Source organism: Ambystoma mexicanum, chromosome 14, assembly GCF_040938575.1.
Source record: "Ambystoma mexicanum isolate Mex_15411 chromosome 14, UKY_AmexF1_1, whole genome shotgun sequence".
NCBI lineage: Eukaryota > Metazoa > Chordata > Amphibia > Caudata > Ambystomatidae > Ambystoma > Ambystoma mexicanum.
Window position 1 is genome coordinate 163,759,350 of NC_090940.1, and position 6,298 is coordinate 163,765,647.

Sequence of the window (6,298 nt, forward strand, 5' to 3'; positions counted from 1 at the left end):
TTGTTTTGCCTCAAATGTTCCTGTTATGACAAACTCGGACGCTTCTGGTCTTTGCTATTTGTTTTGATAGCAATGCCCCTTGTGAGGTACTTGTGGGACTTGACGTGCTGCACTTATAATGAGAATTGAGAACAAGTCAACTATTTCACACTAGCGGCTACTCGCTTGAAGAATTGTGCCACTTATTAGAACCATGGGCTGTGTTAGAATGAGGGTTCTCTTCTATTCCTGGCCTTTATACGCTACACGACGAGCATTTGAATTGCGTCTGTTTTACAAAATAGCTGTGTGTTCGTGCTAGTCATATACACACACACACAATCCTCTTAGATCAAAATCTGAATATGCATGCCCAGGTTGGTAGCCTGATTTCCTCTAGTGCATAATACATTAAGTTGCTAGCGCACCTTCGCCCCCCTTGCATATCTCAGGCTAACTGTGATACTGTGTCCAGAGCTATTGCATGTTCTGAAATTGATTATTGTAGTATTCTACTAGTGAGTATGAATAAATCCGACTGTTCTAGACTAAAATAGTGCGATGAGGTTTGTTACAGGCCTTAACAGGAGACACAATGTATCAGATGCCAGACACAGCCTGCACAAGACTCCCCATGGAGGCAGGGATTGAATTTGGTTTATTATTGATTACCCACAAGTGTCCGATGGGTTCTAGATCTTCATATCTAAGTGAAGCCTTGTTCAGCAAAGCAAGCACGAGGACCCTCTGATCCAATAATATCAACTAGCTCAAGATCCCCTGCTGCAAGCTCCTCCATGTTACTAAATGTGCTTTTTTTGCGGCAGCACCTAAGGCCTGGAATGCAATCCCACCTGACTTGATAGAACTTAGACTGACTGCCATGTTTAGGAAAAAGCTGAAGACTCTGATTAGATAAAAAATGCTGGGTTCAGGATTACTGTTCTGCTGTTTTTGACATTTCGGCCTCCATTGTTTGGTCTTGTGTGTGTAAGTCTGTGCCCTTAAGTCTTCGTGTCATCTGGTGCGCATTACAAATATATTAAAGTAATGTAAAAGGAAAATAATACCGACAACATTAGAGCTGGATGACTGATGGACCTTTGTCACACTGCAAACGCATGGCGGCAAAGACTTACTTGAGTGCAACTTCTCTCTCGATGTGACAAGTAAGTCTTTGCTAATAGCTCCGACAACTTATCAAACTAGGAAACACTCACAAGCAGCCATGTACCTAGAAAAAAAGAAGAAATCTCAGGGCAAAAATGGCTGCATTGTTGATAATCGACAAGAAGAGAATATTGAAATAGAGCAGGTAAATATAGTAACTGGAATAAACATTAAAAAGTCACTAAGGATAAATAATACGAAAACTAACATTCATCTGGAGAATAACAAACCTGTAGTAGCAATTCATATAACAAACAAAACTCCACCAAAACTTTCAGATAAGATCACTAAAAAGAATAATGCTATACGGGATTATATGGCTACCAATAGTGATAAAATATCTCCTGCAGCCAAATCCATGCGAGTTTCAGGAGCATAAAATAGCAGCAAAAACGAGTAAAAAATAATGGCATATCTGATGATGTCTTAAGTGATCTACAAAATATATTTAGTAAGAGTGTTGAAGCTACTAGGACTACAAATAGTAAAGATAATACCAAGGATTAATTGAATCAAAATCCATCAGTATCGACTAGTGAAAGAAATTTAGATCCTTCAAAGAGAGACTGTAGAAAACAACCCCAAATACGGGCACTGCAAATTAAGAGAAGTGAACAAAACGAAAGTAATACTCTGCTTGCATACTTAAATTGTCAGGCAATAGTACCACTGAGAATGATTACATCTGATGATATGAGGATAGCAGATCAGTAAGTATTGACTAAAAGTGTGACCACAAAAATATGGTGCACTAATGTGCCAATATTAGAATACATTCTACAACACAGTGATGAATTTAAAAACTGGGTTATGAATGTGAAGAAACTACAATGAATTTACTAAATATGGAAGTATGCAAAGTAATGTAGAACAGAAACAGAAAGAAGCTGTAGCGTGTGAAGAACTAGGAAAGCAAGAAAAAATTCAAAATAATCACAAATAAGAAAGACGGAAATTTAAAGATGGCTGAGAACCAACAACAACAAAAACTGTGAGTGTGATCTACAGGAGGGGTACTGGCAATGGCTTCCTGTTGGCTTTAAAGCACGATTTAACCAACAGATGACATTAAATAATACTTTCATGGAATACTAGAGGCAACTCTCATTTTGTAGCTGAAGAGGGTCTTTTGGCTAACAAACTTATTTTGGGTAGTTGCATTGCAGGAGACATGGATGTGTGACCAATGCGAGATTGATGGTCTTAGTACTATACAAGCGTTGGCCACCAAAGGACCTATCGGAAGACCTAAGGGAGGGCTAATAATTTTTATACACCATCTATAGGTAGGAGAAGATAACATTTGGTCCACAGATATGGTACTTGAAAGTCCGAATATGCTGTGAAGGTGCCATAATTCCCTCCATGCTACTTGTAAATATATATAACCTGCCGAATGGAGTATGTAACAGAACAAATATACAGACTATTACACGTATATTGGAAGAAAGTGATCCTTGAATTCCTATCATTCTGATGGGGGGATCTTAATGCTACTATAGCAAATCATAGACCATTGGAAGAGATATCGTGTGACTCTGGTCCAGTAAAACAGCAAATCTCTAATAAACAGGGGACCAGTTGGGCCAGAATGATCTAAACATATAACCTAAAATTAGTAAATGGAAATTGTATAAGTGACGCAGAGAGAGGCCCTACTTAATAATTAATGTGAGCAAGTGCAATTATTATTTACATGGCTGTTGGAAAACGAGAAGAAAGTGACCATCTCCCATTTGTACTTATTGTTATCTGTGGGAAAGACTAAGGAAAATGAATATGAAAGGAATGGCAATATATTTATCAATAACACAGCAAACCGAATGAGATGGAACCCAGTGAATTTAGAGAAAGGGAAAAACTTTGCAGAGAATTAATTGACATCTATCTCTAATGCACAAGGTGATGATGAATATGTGATTGAAGCATTTGAGCACATTTCGGAAGCAATAAAAACAATTACATCACAGAAAAGAAAACATAAGAAATGGCTATGGCAAAATAAAAATGAAAGAGATCATGAAATCTGGAAACGTTGGCTCAAATGGCCAGATTCAATAACCAACAAGGGATTTGGGCGGTTATTAACGGTACTAAGAAAAAAGGCCTCCCTAGCAATAGTGTCTGAAATGGATTGGATTGTACATACTAAAAAGACCTTGGGATCACATGATGAAAATGAGCCTGAGATGACAAAGGATGAGTTTAAATGGGAATGTAAGCTGTCGGTAGTAGAACTGGTAACTATAATTAAAACATTGCCGTCATCAAGAGCTACAGGACCAGATGGGACATGTAATGCCCTACTAAAGTTATCACTAGAGGAATGGGCTCAAGCTCTACATAAATTATTTAACTGGATAGGCAAATACTATAAGGTGCCAAAAGCATGGCAGATAAGTTCGATACTGCCAATATATAAAAAAGGATGCAGGAAGGTTCCTGCAAACTATAGATCACTAGCGATGCTGGATATTCCAGCAAAAGTCCTTCTTAAAGAGTTGAACCAAGGGATAGGTGATAACAATATACTGCCACCGAACCAATGGGGATTTCAAGTCAAATCATCTACAATACACAACGTAACTAATCTAGTTTCCACAATTGAATATGCATGGCGGAGGAGAGAGTTATCGGTCTATGGGGCCTTTATTGATTTCTCTGCCGCGTTTTACACTATATTAAGAAATAGATTGTGGAATAAATTGAAACATTGGGGCATACCAGCAGGTGTATTAACGATGATTAGATTACTGTACTCTAATACCTCGGTCGGAGTAAGACTGGATGGGGAATGAAAGTATCCACATTAATACCAACAAATTGTGGCGTCGAACAAGGCTGTAATCTAGCTGCGATGTTATTTAACCTTTATTTAGCGGATTTACCTTTTGAGTTTTTAATATGGTAGTGTCAAATGATGTTAAAATTGGGTCATTGAAACTGAGTTAGTTGGGGTACGCGGACGACCTCCTGTTGATGGATTATACGCCAGGAGATCTTCAGCAGAAGCTGAATGCGCTCAATGAGTTGGTCGTCGAATATGGACTAAAGGTCAATTCAGGAAAAACCAAGGTGGTTACATTTATTGAGCAATCGAGACGAGGGAAGCATAAGAAACCCAGAGGGAACATAGCAAAACAAGAAATTGAAGTAGTAGATAAATTAAATTATGAATGCCACAATGTTATTGAGCAACTTTATAGGAAATCAAGGAGGATGCTCACTAAACACAATACTGATGCTTTATTCAGTCAAAGTAAAAGCATGTGTACTATATGGAGTGGACATTTGGGGGGAAAAACGTAGTCTAATTAAAAAGATTTGAAGCCAAACTGTTACAAATCTTACTAAGACTACCCAAATTGCTCCCAAATGAATGTTTATCTGGAATGTAATTTAATATGTGTTACTGATGTATTAGAATATAAAACTGCTATGCTATACTCAAACTTGGTGAGACTAGATAACGCTACTACAATTGTAGAATTAATGCTAATATTTGTAACTATAGAGTCAAATACCATCATGTACATGAAAATTACTTTGCTGAAATGGGTTAAAGTGAACATGAATGAATGGTTAACCTATTCACCTGCTAAAATGAAAAGTCTCTTGAAATCTGCAATACATGAGTGGGGGAAAGAAAGAGACATGGAGATATTAGCAACCAAAGTAAGCAGTGGAATTTGTATCCAGTATTGGATGACTCTAAGTGAAGCACCTAAATATGTATTTGCATTTCCTGATGGCAAAATTGTAAGAAATTATTATTCAAATTTAATGCAGTAGACACTTTAGAAATTCTGGGAGCCGAATTTGGCCTTCTATGAAATAATAGATGGTGTAGACTATGTGGAAACCATGCGATTGAAACAGCTGATCACCTATTATGCCTTTTTTGAGAGCCTTTCTACTCTAAGAATGAAATATGTAAAAGCATATAATAACACATGTCAAACCTGAATGAAATGTCAGAAAATCTTTTAAAGGGAAATATTTTATTTCATGACGTCTTTTTATGTAGTCTGTTTGAATGTTCTTAGAAATGTATCTGATGGGATTTAATATTAATTTTTATACTGAATTTTATGTAGTTTGTATGAATATTTTTAGGAACTTAACTACTATAATTTAATACTGATTTTTAGATTCACTATTTTGTATTAATTTTACTTGAGTTTTATGAAAGTAAGAAATTAATCTTTTTCAGTGTTATAGTTTGAATGTGATGATTAGATGTGGTGTTATATTAACTTGGAAGATGTCTCCTGATGTACTCACATATGTGTAACGTCTTGGTTGACTATATGCATATTAATAAATAAATAAAAGGACAGTAATACCGACAACATTAGAGCTGGATGAATGATGGACCTTTGTCACACTGCAAACGCATGGTGGCAGTGACTTACTGGAGTGTGACTTCTCTCTCGATGTAGGATGCCTAAAGTGACAAGTGTCTTTTTTGTAAGTCTTTGCTAATAGCTTCGACCACTTATCCTTGGGTGTATGTCACATGCCATGGGTAGTGAACTAAAACCTGTCAAAATCCCCTCAAGCGCCGAGCAGCCTCTATCAGCACAAAGCCCTTTAAATCCACAAGGTGGGCTTCAATTCATCTTTCAATGGATTTCGGTTAAGAGGTAATAGAAAACGCCAATATCCTACAGATTGTAATTGGTAGCTATCTACCTAATTGCATCTCTCTATCACAGCCAATCCTGTTTGGTATTTGCGAAATGCAAGAGTTTTCTGTTTTGAAACCCCAAAGTTGCGTGCGAATGCAAACTTTGCACTGACAACGATTTTCCTGATTGAAAGGAAGTTTGGTGTCGGGCACGCCTTCGAGGTTGGAGTAGTTCTGTGCTTGCTTAAGTGCAGCTAAAATACATCCAAGAATCCCGAGAATTGTTAGCTTTATGGCTCGCTTACTATTATTGTTTACACCTATGTCAGGAATCGTGGCCGAGGCAAGGTGGGTTAGTACAGAGTTAAAACGATTTGCAATGTGAGTATTCCTGGATGTCAATTTTGATCAGAAATGATTTACAACAGCTCGTTTGCACATGGGGAAAAATTCCCACTGCATGGGTGCTGACTTTTGATTTTCACTACGATGACAGAAGAACCAAATGTCACTATGGGG